We start from the raw sequence: 16348 nt of genomic DNA, 5'->3' as shown, positions 1-16348 counted from the left end.
TAGGATAGAAGGCAGGAGAGGTTAAGAGACATTGAGAGATATTCAAGGCAAAAGGAGATGGTAATGGGACAGGTGAAGAAACAAAGGATGGCTCTAGATGAAGTGTAAATTGCGCTGGCAGAATGAAAGACAGCTGCCATGTGGGAGAGAAGAAAAAAAGACACAGACAAAAGGTGTGGATAAAAAATATATGTATGATAGGGGCCGGGGGTTATGATCTGAAATTGTTGAATTCTATGTTGAGTCCAGAAGGCTGTAAAGTGCCTAATCGAAAGATGAGGTGCTGTTCCTCAAGCTTACGCTGAGCTTCAGTGGAACAATGCAAGAGGCCGAGGACAGTGAGGTCTCAGTGGGAGTGGAGCGGAGAATTAAAGTGACAGGCCACCGAAAGCTTTAACTAATTTATCTTTTCTACCACCTTCCCTGCCCCCACCACCACCACCACCAAGCTTTGCCTGGGGAAAGGTTAGTGATGGTGGCAGCACCTCCTGCCTCAACTGATGTCCATCGCCTCAATGCCCGACCAAGGAGCTGCCTGGCCTACTTCAGTACAACGTCATACCTTTGCACCATGAGCCATTTGGAGAAGCCCTATATATTTACTGTAAGTTCAGATTAGCTATGGTCCTATGATTATAGAAGGGATTGTTTCTTACTTCTGAGGTAAAGATTATCTACAATAACTGGATCCAACATTGTAGATTGCATATCGGACCCTTCACTGGGGAAGATTGAAAGATATTTCAACAACAGGAACTTTCAAGGTACAATGAGAGAATTTTTTTTCAACAAGGTACTTGTGAAGGTAATTTGTTTTGCAGTCTATTTCAATGTTCCATTTATTTCACTAAGACCAACTTCATCTGACTCTACATTCTAGAAAGGGATAAAATAAATTAGTTTACTATCAAAATTGAGAAATTTTCAGTTGATATAATGAACATTTTTTAATTTTTGAGAAAACTCATAATCAAATCAAATCAAATCAACTTTTATTGTCATTGTTAGTGCACAAGTGCAGTACAACGAAATGTAGGCTTGCGGCTCCCGAGAGTGTACATTTAGATTAAGACATTTAAACATTCAACATACATTTGGCTTGTAATACATAAACATAAACATAACCATAATAAAGTGCATTGGCAGATATGCAGGCTTTAGAGTTTATTTGTGGAGTTCAGTGGAATTCAATGCATTAGCCTTAAAGCAACACATCTCAGAAACCCCAGTTAACCATAAGGCTTTTATATTTTGTCATGACAAAAATCTTAAGATTTTCAGTTAACATAAGCCTGGCTTACGAGATGCCAGAAAAATAGTCCAGTTATGAGACTTCCGATCACAGTAAATAACCCCTTGTACTTTCTACATTGATCAGTCTACACGACTGAAGGTAGCTTACTACCCTTGCAGCTTTAGTCTTTTTTTTTTCAACAATCAATTTTTCTACTTAATTTAAGGGACAACAACGTGTATGCCATGGGAAACTATTATCTTAGGCTCCGAATCAATCATCTTCTTGCTTATCATTCTGGTGTACACTGTTTAAAGGCAGTTCAAAACACATGCAGTGTAAGGGAAACTATATAAGCAATTGCCTAGAGCTTACAACTATGTATTATAGAGGTTGTAATACCGTCCATAAGGTGAAATAGATTGCTATTTTCTATTCTGAATATACTGATGTAATTGATTTTCCTCTTTACCTTGGGACCAATTACTTGTAAAGGCACTGCAGCAAGATTTTTTTCCTTGCTTGTGAATAATGGAACACGATGAGAAAGTCACTCTGGGTGATGGTGTTTGTTTTAGACTGTGGTTTTATCAGCGCACCAGATGACCTTATTCCATGAAACCTTACTTGCCTGAGGTTGTGCATCAAATTCAAATATTGGTACAAAGAACAGCAGAAAAATCAGCTTGGGATTGAATTGATTTGCATTCACTAATTGACAGCACAAATAACAAGTTGAGTAATAATTATGTAAGGTTCCTAAAACTTGCCATAAAGGATTGACCATGTAAAATTTCTGATCTGAAGTGCTTAATAACCTGTCTAGGAAAATAAAGATCCATATCAAGAAAGACGAGATTTAAACAAGTTGCATCCCTGAATTTCACGATTTCCAGGTGGAAGTTCTGCTGTCGGCCCACACTCCGCCCCCTCACCTCCACATTTCCCTCTGCCTCCCACTCCCAGGACTTAACTGAATGCCACCGCTGGTGAGGCAGAAGGCCCAAATTTGATCCCACACATTGACTCGCCTCTTTTATTAAATTGAGGTCAAAGGCCCAATTTCGGGTGTGCTTCGGGACGCAGGTTTCTGGCGTGCCTGCAGCATGTAGCGTATTTTGAGCCTGAACATGGGCCAAAACTTCTACTTGCATAAGTTTAAGGGAATTCAGCATGTAGGCACTATTAATAAAAAAGTTTTCATACTTAGAGCAGAAAATAGGACTATCTGGGCTGTAGCATCACCACATCAACATCATGATAAGATGCTTGTAACTGGAAATGAGCATTCCCGTGTTTTTTTTGTCTTCAGGCTTTGCCCGTGGTTTTAGCACCTCCAAAATATTAGAATTTGCAATAGAAAAGGTATAGATCGGTCAAGATAAAGCAGGCTGCTGCACTGAGACTCTGAACTCTAATGTTAATTTTATATTGAATGTGCAGAGCTGGGGGAAATGAGGGCGCTAATGGGGCGGAAAGCAACTTGCACCCGGGCGCGGCGATGTTTGCGCCGCTCACGAAATTAACTGGAGTTTTTACAGTGACGCAAAAGTTTACCGCCCCGATCTCCTGCGCCCATAGATCGTGACGTCAGTCGAGCGTGCAACGCCCTGGTGGCACCTCAGACCGGATATTGAGTGGTGCCCCCCTCCTTTCCACCTAGCGCAAGCAATGACAGGGAGACTGGAATGTTTCCCAGTCGGTGAGGGGCTGGGGGTGGGGGGGGGTGCTATTTAAAGGCGCTATCTTCCTGGCTTTTTCTGTGGTAGACATTTTGCACCACTCATTCTGACACAGAGAGAGAGAGATTCTGAGAGAGAGAGAGAGGGAGCCTTCTGCAGAGAGTCAACGCTGTGTGAAGTAGTTTTGGCTACTGAGCATCACTTTGCAGGTACTTTTGGATTTGACCTTCATTACTTTGATTGCCAAGAGATTATGGGGGCTGCACTGATTCGGGGTGTCATCCTGCGCCTGCAGAATCGGAGGCAGCAGAGAGAGAGTGGCAATCATGGCCAGACGGAGGAGGGCCAACAGGCCTCTGCACAGGAGACCTTACCCTCCCAGGGTATTCCGGGAACAATTCTCCGACATTAATTTGTCTGAGGAGCAGTGTTTGCGCAGGCTGTGCTTCAGCAAGGAGGTGGTCACTGAGCTCTGCCACCTGCTGCAGCTAGATCTACAGCCTCAACTGAGGACCAGGACGTCTCTGTCGGTGGCAGTAAAGGTCACAGTGGCTCTGAATTTTTATGCCACCGGCTCCTTTCATGCAGCTACTGGGGACATCGCCAATATCTCCCAGTTCGCGGTCCATTGCTGTATCCGTCAGGTCACAAATACCCTCTATAAAAGGAGACACCAGTACATCTCTTTCCCGATGACCCGGGCCAAACAGCATGAACGTGCATTGGGCTTTGCGAGGATAGCGGTTTTCCCCATGGTGCAGGGTGCCATTGACTGCACGCATGTGGCATTGCGGGCACCGCATGAGAATGCAGAGGTTTTCCGAAACCGCAAGGGGTTCCACTCCTTAAACATCCAGTTGGTCTGTGACCACAGACAGCTGACACTCGCTGTCAATGCCCGCTATCCTGGCAGCAGCCACGATGCTTTCATCCTGCACCAGACCGGTGTGCCAGAACTTTTCCAGGCACCGCATCAGCCAAGTGGTTGGCTCCTCGGGGACAAGGGTTATCCACTCTGCACCTGGCTGATGACACTGCTTCGTAACCCCAACACCCCTGCCGAGCTGTGGTACAATGAGAGCCATATTACCACCAGGAACATAATTGAGCAGACGATCAGCATCCTCAAGCAACAGTTCCGCTGTCTGGATCACTCAGGAGGAGCCCTGCAGTACTCGCCTGAGCGAGTCTCCCTCTTCATAGTTGTGCGCTGCATTCTTCATAACCTGGCAATCCTTAGGACCCAGCCAATGTCACCAGGCCTTAGAGCACCACCGGAGGAGGAGGAAGTGGAGGAGGATGATTAGCAGCAGCACCAAGGTGGGAGGGAGGCCCACAATGTTGAAACTGCAAGGGCCATCCCTCAATGACTGATAACAAGCCGCTTCTAGGCCCATACTGAGGAAATGGTTTCTGGCATGGAGAACAACATGAATGAAAGCAACCTGCAACCCCAAAGCCGGCCAAGGCAGCAATGATTCCAAAGGCCAAACCTGTACATTTTAAATACAAAAACTATTTTATTTTACAAACTTTGTGTGTGTCATTTCTTCATGACAAACTAATAGAAACAAACACAAAAAAATAATTATTTAACATAACTGGTTCTCACAACCTGGAAATAATGTCCAAAACACTAAACAAAAGTTTGAACACGAACCGTGGCCTTTAATAAAAAAAATTCCCAACATTTCATCACACCTCCTACTTTTTGTCCTTCGAGGGTGATCTCCTTCCCTTGTGCACTTCCCCCCCTTCCCACCCTACTGCTCCTCCGTGATGGGGCCCCAGTGGCTGCAGCAAGGCTGGTGGAGGCTGCTGATTGTCAGAACCTGAGACTACAGATGCCCTTGAAGGATGGCCTCAACCAGCTCTGGGCCTGGAGGGCCCGGCTGTAGACTGCACCAACTCTGCATGGGTGGCAGCAGTCTGGGCTACAGGCGGTGGCAAGTGCAATGGGGAAGTGACAGTGGTGGCAGCAGGAATGCTGTCATTGTGAGAGAGGACAGCAACCCGCTGCTCGACCGGCACACTGGCACTCCCACGGGGCAGCACCTCAGCATCCAGAGCAATCTGCTGGAGCACAGATTGCTGGCCTGCTGCGGCGAGGTGAGAGCCCCGGGGAAATGTGTCTGAACCAGCGATAATGGCAGCAGTCAGTGCTTGCGTGGCCTCAATCTGAGTCTGCATGAGACCAGTCTGAGATAGGGTCATGGCAGCCAGTGACTGAATTGCAGCACTAAGCATTTGCGTGGCATCCGCCTGTGCTACAGCGAAGTGCTCCACACTCCTTGCCAGTGCATCAATGCATTCGGGCACCCTTCCCACTGCACCCATGAGGCCAGTGTGCATGTCCACCGCCTGGGTGTTCATTTCAGTGATGAGTCACTCCTCCTCTGCATCCAGTGCAGCAGGACTCGCTGGCCTGCTCTCCCTCTGGGGAGAAGGCCCCCGAGCTTCCCTAGCCACATCGCATTGCTGCAGCCCGCTGGGTCCCGGAGCTTCACCCTCATCAGACTCTTCCCCGCTGCTCCCCTCCAGGGAAGACGTGGTCCCAGTGTGGGCATGGGCTTCCTCAGGAGAGGGTGGCGCTGATGGTCCGGCTTCCTCTTCCTCCTCGCCTGCGGCTTCGCTCCCACTGGCAGCTTGAGGGCCCGTCTCCTCAGCTGGTGAATCACCATCTGAAAGCAGGGAGGTACAAGAGTGGCTTTAGCGTGAGGACAGGGGGACAGTAAGGGAGGAAGGAGTGGAGTGATGTAGTAATACAATAACAAAATACTGCGGATGCTGGAAATCTGAAATAACAACAGAAAACGCTGGAAAAACTCAGCAGGCCAGGCAGCATCCGTGGAGAGAGAAACAGAGTTAACGTTTCAGGTCGAAGGCTGGTGTTGTGAGGGACAAGTGGAATGAGAGAGGAGAGAAAGCTGATGACTTTACCATTGCTGTCCCGAATGGGGTCGACCTCTCCAGGGGTGACGGGACCGATCACCCGGCTTGCCACAATCCTGTGGACACGTGCCTTGATCATTGAGGGGTTGCAGCTGAGGCCGCCCTCCACCCATCCATTGCTGCTGTCTCCTGTTATGAGATAGCTTGGCCTGCAAGAAAAAGGATGGCGTCTGAGTAAATATACAGCCATGGTCTTGCCTGATGTGCCTCCCATAGTTGAATGGCCCTTACTCTATGCAAGATGTGGAATGTGTGTGTGTGTTTCATGAGAGAGCCATAGGTGTTGGATGAGTGATGGGCATTGGGGTTTTAAGACCCTTTGGCCATAGAGTGAGGTTGAAATGGAGGAATGGAGAGGTATTGAAAAACAGCCACTCACCCTGATGACCTGAGTGAGGTCATTGAACTTTTTCCGACATTGTGTATGGTTCCTGGGCACCATGCTCCTGGAGGAGACGTGCTGAGCCACATCCCTCCACACTCTTCTGTAGTTGCGCAGCAAAGACCTCCTGCCACTCTCAGGGTAGAGTATAGATCTTCTGCACTCCACCGCGCCAACCAGAGCCTCCAAGGCCTGCTCGCTGAAGCGCTGAGCTCGTTCTCTCACCCTCTCCATAATCCTTGGCTGGAAAAGGTAGGTACAGTTCTCTTCAGGCCGAGATTCAAGGCTCCAATGAGCAGGGTGTTGCTGGAGAGCAAGATCAACCTTCCCCTTTAAGAACTGGCCGGCGCCAGTATGTCTGTGTTCCATTGCTAACTGACATCACCTGCGCTGCGCTGCGCCGACGCTCTGTGTTAGCGCCTCGCTCCTCGGCCTTTGCGCCTTAAGACAGGTGTGCAGCGCCTGATTTAGTGCTCCAATCACCTCCAGCGGCGACAAAAGCCAAGTTTGCAGTCGGAAGCGCTAATTAGCGCCAGGTGCTAAACTTAGCGCCCGGCCGATAATTGTGCCCCAAATGGGGCGATACCGAATTTCTCCCCCCTAGTCTCCAATATTCATAGAGCACAGGCTGCAGCATGCACATCTGCATCTCTGTAATTGTTTAAATTAAGTCCAGGTAAAAAAAGTTTTGTAAAAAAATGTGTTCAGGAGTTCCATTTTCTTCCAGCTGGTGACGCCACACTGGACTTGCATGCCATGCAGGACCAGACCCAAGTGATGAGACTGCTTCCTCCAGGGAGTCTCACACCGCTTCTCTCCAGAGCCAGGCTGACAAATTTATCCTGTGACTTTAGCATTGTTGTGAAGCTCAAGTCGCAGTAGCAATGTAAGAAAGATCAAACTTGCATTTATTTATTGCCTCTGAATGCCACAAAGCACTTTACAATCAACACGGCATCAATTAATGGACAACAGTTTGGTGTTGTTATAAAACTAACGGGGCAACTGGACTCATTCTTGCCACAAAGCTATCGGAAGTAAGATGCATGTCTACCAATAGAAAAATGGGAATTGGACACTTCTCTGGGCAACTCCTCCATAGCGTAACAATGAGACATCTTTTTGACATGATTTTATTAAACTCACATTGTTGTAGAAATTATCCACATTTGGATATTCTCAAACAACTACAAAAGGGTTTGAATTGGTCACAAAGTTTCCTTTCCTTTTAAAAGCCGTCAGTGATTCGATAATTTATAATGGTAGTCACCACCTTTCAGATCACCAGTTTTATTCATCCCAGCATTGTGTTCTTTAAGATTTAACTTAAATTTTTGGTTTCATTCCGGCATAATGAAAAGCTTTATAAAATATTGCACCTGCTTCAATTTCTGCTGCTCAAAATGGATGTGTTTCCCTTATTTAACTCTTAATTGAAATAGCCTATTAAATATGAAGGCTGGTGTTTAATTGTGATTGTGTGCAAGCCCTATAACAAGCGATATAGTCATTGCTTTCCACAAAACACAAAATTCCTGAGTCGTTGCAGTTTGTAGATTACTCTGGCTCTCTTGGAAACACACTACCTTGTTTTTATAATAACCAGCATATAAAATAATTGTTTCCACCGCAAGAAAGATGGCAGCTCTCATTTTCTATCATTATGACACAGTGGTAACTACAATACTGTCCTTTCATCTGTTGGAGCAGCTTTTTATGATTGAGCACTCTCTCTGGATAATGCATCCCACTTTAGATCTCCTTTTCTTGGAAAGCTGCCTGCTGCTGCACCTGAATCGCTGCAGGAAAAGGAAGAAGTGTTTCCTCCCTGGAGTGAGACAAGCTGAATGCACTGAGAAAGGTTTCTGCGAAGGTCATTGATAAAATAGGGTTGAATTATTCCGTATTTAAAGGCACCTTGCCACATGCACAGCTGATGAAATAAAGCGTTCCACTGCTAAAACTTCAACTCAATTGTTTGTGGTACTAAAACTCTTCATGGTTAACTGGACACGCTGGGGTAGAAATTCGAGTCGGGCCAGTAGCCGGTGCAAAATGGGCAGCGCTATCGCAATGCAACTGATAGACGTCATTCCGAAGCCTGGTTGAAATTGGGCCTCGGGCCTCACCTGCATGTAACCAGCGAGCTGCAGTCGGCAATCGGGTGTTCCAATGCAGCTTATCAGTAGGGACCTCAGGAATGTTGTCCGACTCTGACACCAAGCTGGCCCGCAAGTAGGTTCGGAGGTGGGGGCCTGGGGGGGTGCGGGGGTGGGTGGTAGGGGGTTGAAGGTGAACCAGAGAGGTGCGAGCCTGGGCCAGTAGGGGCCCGTAGTACATTTTGTGGAGCCAGGAAGAGCACTCCTGCTCCTCCTGGCTACACAGACATGAAACTATAAAAAGAATGTCCTACCTTTTTTGTGGACCACCTCCGCCTTTAAGGACCCGTTGGTTAGGCCGCTGAAGACCCAGAACAACTGGTTGGAGCCTGCCTGGTGCAAACTCTGCCCAGTTGATGCCCAATTTTGATTGAGTCCTACAACGGCATTAGTACGCCAATTTAGATATGCAGGGCACCTTGCGCCTGTTTCAGGCAGATGTTCTGCATGGCTGGAAGTCGCTGACTTCCAATTTGGCAGCTGGCACACTTCCTGGGCAGATCGGGCACAAGGAGTCGCAACCCAAACTCATTGCTCCAACCTCAATTTTTTGCCCACAAAAACAGGCAAAATTAGGTTCAACTTCTCCCCAATATTCTAACTACAATTAAACCAAAGGATTGTATTAGTTCAGCAATACCTATGCATTTGTACTCTATCCCCTATTTACAAAACCTAGGATCCCAAAGGTGTTTTTTCTTAACAGCTTTGCAAATTTAACCTCCCACTTTTAAATATTTGTGAATCTGAACCCTGAATCTCTTTGGTCCTCTGTTACCATTCAGTGTACATCTGCTCTTATTATACTTCGTCCCAAAATTTATCACCTCATCTTCCTCTGCATTAAGTTTCATCTGACATCTATCAGCCCAATCTAGTAACCTGTCCTCCTGAAGTTACTCACAGTTAACCACACTCTCTTTTTGTATCGTCCACAAATTTTGATACTGTGCACCCCCCGCCCCCCCTTCCCAACCACAGACCAGATCATTTATATTTATAGTACGAGCAATGATCCTAACACTAACTTCTGGGTCAAAGCACTGTTTACATCCTTCCAGTCTAAAAAAATCATCAATCGCTACTCTGTTTTCTGTCCTTCAATCAACTTTCTATCCATGTTGCCACATTCCCTTTAAATAACCTCAACAACACTGGACGAGGGAAGGGAAAAATCATCCTATTGCCATTTACTGGATTACCAGCCAGTGAATGCTGCTGGAAAGTGCATTTATTTAAGACATTTGATTAAGGGCTGGATCAGGCTGCTCTCTTTCTCCTCCTCTTAGCCCCCACAGTCAGATAACCTGCCAACACTCACTATACAGGCTCCTATGTGAAGAATGGCCATTGGGGTGAGGCACCAGAAGGTTAATGGCACTTATGGAGTTGATCCTAATGGTAGTCACCAACCTCAGGAGAGGAAAGGAACGGAGAGGAGAAAATGGGAGGAGGGAATAGCCTACTGCATTTAAAATGTCAATGTTATATTTCAGTAGCTCTCCCGATTTAACTCAGTGAGTTTATCCAGTGTAGGGCTGAGTCATACAGAAGGTCCCAGGTTTGATTCCCAGTGGTGCTGAGTTCGCTAATCTCAGCCTGACTGGCTGTATGGGCACTACATTTGTCATTGGCAGCTCTAGGTCAGGGAAGGGAAAATCCACTTGGGATCCTGCTTTGTATTGCTTTCCAGTGATCCCTGCTGGATACATGTGCATGAGTATGTATCTGCTGGCAGGATCCTATTTGGCTGTGATGTGTCCATGGTCCATTAGCATGCTGACCCTCGCTGTTAATACTGCCACATGAACAGTGGTTACTTAGGTGAGTTAACAGGGGCAACTTGCACCTATGGAACCAAACCCCAGCAAAGAGTGAGTTGTCTTCAGGAGAGGTAAAAGGTGTAGCAGTCGGCGCAGACTCCATGGATTTTTAGATTATGAACATATACCCTTATTAAAAACTGGACAGGCTGTTTGGGGCGAAGCAGTGGAAAACCACTCAAGCTGAAGGTGGCTGATGTAACCAGGTTGCATTTGTATGGTAACGAACTGTCCTTGGGAACAACGACCCGAGAGGCCCACTCCCAAGTCATGAATAATGAGGCTGGCGACTCATTGTTTCTGAAGAAGATGAGCTTGTTAAGTTAAATTGGCTGGGAGATCGAAACGAGATCTAAACCATCCAAACCTGGGGGGACGCCTGGAAACCATTTCCCTGAGGCCATGTGTCCATTAAAACCACAGAGAGCGGTCTGTGTATTGGAGGGGTATATCAGAGAGCTGTTTTGGATAGCTCTCTCTCTCTCTCTCTCTCTACCCTCCCCACAACGGAACGTCAAGAGGAGCTGAGCCTTGCTCTTTCAACCGAGGCGGACTTCGACTCAGACTGGGACTCACATGCCGCAAGGCTGGTATGGGAGGAAGCTACAAGCAAGATCAAGGGCAATCTAGGTGAGCATTGCCAAGCCTGCACACCCACAAGGTCACTTAGCTGAGTGAGGGGGTGCCTGTATGTTCCCATCAAACCAGAGGGAGTTTAGCGTTGGAAGGGTCCTGTGATAGTTTAGTTCACGGGAGAGTGTTTTTAGGCTGTGGTAAGTCAGCATGGCAGGAGCTTGTTGGACAAGTCAAGGTTGTACTGTATTAAACTGTACTGTTGTGTTCACACCGCTCGCACTGTATGCGAGTGGAGTGGTTTTGTCAACCTTAATAAACACTGTACGGGTGAGCCCAAAAACGCTGTCCGTGTTCCAATCTGTCCTCAGTAATCCCTATCGTCCGGAACTTGTAGTAAGGGGGTTTGCGTGCTCGCTACGGGCGAGGCGAAACCACTTACAATAATTGGCGATTGCGGCAGGGCCTATAGGAAATTGCCCACCGCAGAAACCGGTTACAAAGGAGAGAATTGGTGAGGGAAGAAACTTCTGTAATGGTTGCATTTTTTGTTGAAGTTGTTCCGATGTGCCAACTTTGTTTCTTAGGAAGCTGAAAATGATGATTTGCAACCTCTGACAAAATAAATATATACTGTACCTAAAAGAAAGAAAATAAATTCTGCTCTGAAGCATCCCTGTCAACCGTTTTGGAAGTCGTGCATTACACAATAGGTCCAAAGGCATTTTATATCTAAATTGCTAATTCATCTGTGGCCTTTCTTGTAGAATCACTACATTTATCATGTTTATCCATGAAGATGGCAAATCCCACTGAGTGAATCCACAAAACAGGCTTTGAGTCGAACTAACATCTGATAGTAAAACATTTACATTTAATCACAAAAGATGCAGCCATCACATGCTCAACTGCCAGCCAATCAGTAACTGTTCCCCATGGAGGAATATAGAAATGTCACTTGCTTTGGGGCAAATACAACATTTTGCAGTAAAATGGGATAATTTGGAGTTGGCTAGTTCTGGGTATTTTTTTCCATGTTCTTAGCTACAAGAGGAAATCTGAAATCTGAAACTTATACATTTATTTGGTTTTAACAAAAGACTGAAATGATGACCTTTCAAATCGAACTGTTCCTAAAGGAATCAAAATGTAATTTATCCAGGTCCGAGCGAGCTATCTGGAGAGTAAGTGAAGCTTTGTTGCCTGAAGTAAATATTATGTCTGTGCTCTGAAAGCTGTCATTTGCACAGTTCATAACAGGCATTTAAAAAGCAGGGCTATTTGCCAAGAGGTCATTCTTGCAGCTGCCCCATTCCCATCACAACTTGGGCTGCTGGGGGAATCGCATGGAAACAGTTGTAACAGTTGAGCTCCTTCTAGCAGAAATTTTTTTAAAGTGGGAATTTATCGTAGCATTTTAAAAAGCAAATTATGTGCAGTTATGACGGGGCCACCATAATCAAAGTAAATATATGTAGATTGGCACTGCTCAGAGGGCTTTTTAACTTGTTTAATCAATTGCAGCTGCAACATAATGAATAGTGCTTTTTAAAATGTATCTGCAAATTCATCATTAAGGGGGTACTTATCTCTTTGCTGTGCCAATGTAAAGCGAGGCGAGGTCTGTGCAGAAGGTCACCTTCCTAGAGTGCATGATGGCTAATGACCGAAGAGCTGCTGTAAAGTTTGTTTTTTATATATATATATTATATATATATACAAATAAAAAGAGCCCCAGTTTCCAGGGCACAGACAACCATCGGCTTTCGCAGAAAATGATGGTAATCATTGCAGCAGCCACGTTTGAAAGCAAACAAAGGACCTGGTGCTGCTGTGATTACTGCTTGATTGGACATAGTATTTCTGCTAGAAGCTATTAACAGTGCGGCTTCAGCTTTATTACCCTGCTGAGACTCGAACAGAGGGAAGAGCATTTTCCACAACGTGTGAAAGAAAGGGGAAAAACAAGAAAAATCATAGATTTGGAGGACTGGTTCACTCAGAGACTCTGATTAATGGAAATGAATGCAGCAAATGATGGGACAGATTGATCATTTTTCTCTAATGACTGTGATCAACGATAATACAAAAGAGAAAATGAGAGCAGATAGCAAGCACATTTCCAGCAACACAAAATGACCCTGTATTGAGGGCCCTATAAATGCGTACAGCTATTACTGATTCTGTGAATGCAAAAAGAACATTAAAAAAACCTCTGAGAAAGACTGGTTATATAGAATAACAACTCTTTTTAGCCCAACTATTCCAGTAACCATTTATCTTGTTTTAGCTGATGCCAACTCCAATGAAGTAACATTCCCAGCTCTTATTTTGTTTAGCATTTTTGTGTATCTTTTCATTGTGATGGAAGCTACAGAGAAAAAAAATGATGTAGAAAGATGCACATAAAAAGGATATTGCACATCTGATGTAGATTGACCTTGTTTCAGTTTGGCTACTGTAGAATAGTTCGGTCAAGAGGAGATATTTTTGGTAATGTCATTTGGACCCTATGTATCTGAACATTGCAGAATCAAAATTACTAATTAACTGAAATACTGCATCAAATGTATTGCCACATTCAAATGAGACCAAGGCCTACCACATTTATTTATCCATATACTTATGTATTAATTGCATTTTATAAATTTATCTCTCGGAAAATAGGATTTTTCTTTTTCTTCGCATCAATTTATCCATATTTTTGATTTTGGAGTATTAGCTTTTCTTAATAGTGGGTTTCTATCTTTACAGCCGCCATTAATATTTTTGGATTAATTTATTCTGTCATTAATTTCTTGTGGTAGCTATAAAAAGGCTAATGAGAAATCTCTTATTGATTATTTAAATACTCTTATTTCACACAACAAAAATATTCTGAACATGGTGATAAGTGAGGCAGATTGCTCTTATAATATTTCAGCAAGAATGAGGATAATGTACAATTGTGTGTATTCAAAAGAAGAGAAAGAACTTTTCATTTACATAGGGCCCGATTTTGTGGCTTGTGTGGGAAATGGTCGGATTCCCCCGAATGTGGGGTTCTGACACACAAAAAAATGTGTCAGCCAGCTCCACACAATTTTCCCTCAAGTGGCCAATTAATTCCCAGCATGTGGGCAGACTTGCTAATTGTCCATTTCTAGTCAGAAAGCCCCACAGTATGATGTCATCATTCGTGGTGCTTTCAAGGTCCATAGCAAGCATTGCATCCTCTGAAGGCTTCCAAACGAACCATACAGGATGGCAGAGGAGCCTGCAGCAGCTGTGGCCAGTGCCAGACCCTGAGCTGCCTTCAAATTTGACGAGGCTTCACTGCAGGCATTATTGGATGGGGTTAGGGCCCACAGGGAGGTCCTCTTCCCTAGGTCAGGCAGAAAGAGGCCTCCCACTGAGACCAAGGCTGCATGGTTGCAGGTGTCAGCAGATGCCAACTCGCTGGGAGTCACCAGAAGAACCTTGGCATTACATCTCTAACTCCTTCCTTTACTCCCCCACAGTACCATCCAGAGCCCCCGTCCTCACTGTGGAGAAGGAAGAGGCTGTGCAGCCAGACTCCTCAGAGGAAGCTCCAACCTCTGAGGGCGCAGCGTCAGCAGAAGTAAGCGCACCCAGCACCAGCGCAGACACTCACACCTTGGGGGGACCTTCGGGACATAGAGTAGTGTTGTCACCTGGTGTTTCACAGCTCACAAGTGAGCCTCAGCAGATTCTGGAGACAGGGACAGCAGTGGAGAGTCCTCGTCGAAGGACGCAGGACTCTGCCAGCTCAGCTGTGCTGCATGTCGACCCTTTGCCTCTGGGTCCATCCGCAAGCGAAGAGGTGATGGATCTCCATGCACAGATGCAGGAGTCTCTGGCAGGTTTTGTCTCCAGGGTCGCTGCGAGTGTGGAGCGAATGGAGGAGTCCATAGCGACCATGAGCAGAGCCTTTGTGGAGTCATTGGCGCATGAACGCATCACCATGGAAAGGTTGGCAACCTCCATGAAGGAGATAACTCGCCAGGGTACGGAAAACATGGTGAGTGCTCATAAGAGAATGACATCTCTTGAGGAGTGTTGGCCATCTGTTGAACAGAGAAACCAGATCTTCATGGAAGTCCTTCTGAGTAGGACTGACAGTGCAGAAACGGGTCCCCATGGCCCCCTAAAGCGCAGCAAGGTGCTCTCAAGCCACTTCCAAGCGCTGGCCCCTTCTGGCCTGTGCAGCTTCAGGTGAGTGAGCAGCAGCCTGGTGCTCCTGGTGTTCATCATGCTGTTCCTGGTTCTGCTGCTGCCGCCTCTGCTGCTGGAGATCCTCTAATGGCAAGAAGGGAAGGAAAAGAAGGCGTCCCATGCTTCTCATAGATGCCTCCGCTGAGGAAGCGCTGAGTGAGGGTGGCGAGAGGGGCTTCCCAGGAGATTGCATTGGAGAAGTGTGTGAGGCTCCAACCTTCCACAGCTGTGCCTAAGCCTTGAAGAAGTAGCCCCAAGCCTGCAGCAACAAGGTCCTTCAACATACAAGTGCTGTCCCTTTAAATCGCAGCTTCTCCGAATGACCTGCAGCTGACAGCAAGCAAGCCGGCAAGCTTCACACCAGGTTCCATCAGCGGGGTTCCCCGCAGGCGTGTTTGATGTGGGGAAAGCCCCAAAATCGCAACGGCCCCTGAAAATCGACTTAAACAAGGTAATAATTGCTCATTAAGGTTCCGACGGCCAATCCCGCCAGCGGCAGGCGGGACTGAAGCGGGTCGTGGAGAAACGGCGGTCCGAAAGTCGGACGGGGTGGAGAATCAGGCAGGGGGGGGGTCACGACCCGCTTTTTCGGCAATTTTCGGCCCCCGGCCGCCTGAAAAGCCGCCCGACGGCTGGCAGAAAATCGGGGCCATAGTGTCTTTCATACCTCGGGACATCCCACAAAGCTTCACAGCCAATTAAGTACTTTTGAAGTGTATTCACTAATTTAATGTAGGGAAACCCGCCAGCCAATCTCAACGCAGCAAGCTCCAACGAACGATGAGATAAATCTGTTTTAATGGTGTTGGCTGGGACACCAAGAGAACACCCCATGTCTTTTTTGAATAGCACTGTGGGATCTTTTACGTTTACCTGCGAGGTCAGATGGTGCCCTGATTTAACTTCTCATCCAAAATCTAGCTCTGGTTAATTGTTGCAATATTTGTATGTGTGCTATGTTAAATGCTATCCTACTTCATTTAGCAAGGCCTGAGAATTGGCATGGCTTTAATTCCTTAGACCATGTTTGTGGAATGCACGTTTAAGTACTAAAATGCTGTGAATTTAATCCAAGGTAAAAATGTTTCAAATAAATAATTATCTTTTTCACATTCCAATTCTGTTCAAGGGTTGGTGGTATCAGTTTTTTGCAATAATGCTCTTATCTTCTAGAAACATAGAAGATTTTATCAGCAGCTTCATTATTCACACAGAAAAATCTATTGATTGGGCCATTGAGAGTTAAATGCAGCACTTAATCTTAACCCTATAAGAAAGAAAGACTTGCATTTATATAGCGCCTTTCACGACCACCGGACGTCTCAAAG

Source organism: Somniosus microcephalus, chromosome 13 (assembly GCF_052327205.1).
Source record: "Somniosus microcephalus isolate GS21.2 chromosome 13, FLI_Smic_1.0, whole genome shotgun sequence".
Taxonomy (NCBI): domain Eukaryota; kingdom Metazoa; phylum Chordata; class Chondrichthyes; order Squaliformes; family Somniosidae; genus Somniosus; species Somniosus microcephalus.
The sequence above is the reverse complement of the archived record's forward strand: the minus strand, read 5'-3'. Positions refer to the sequence as shown.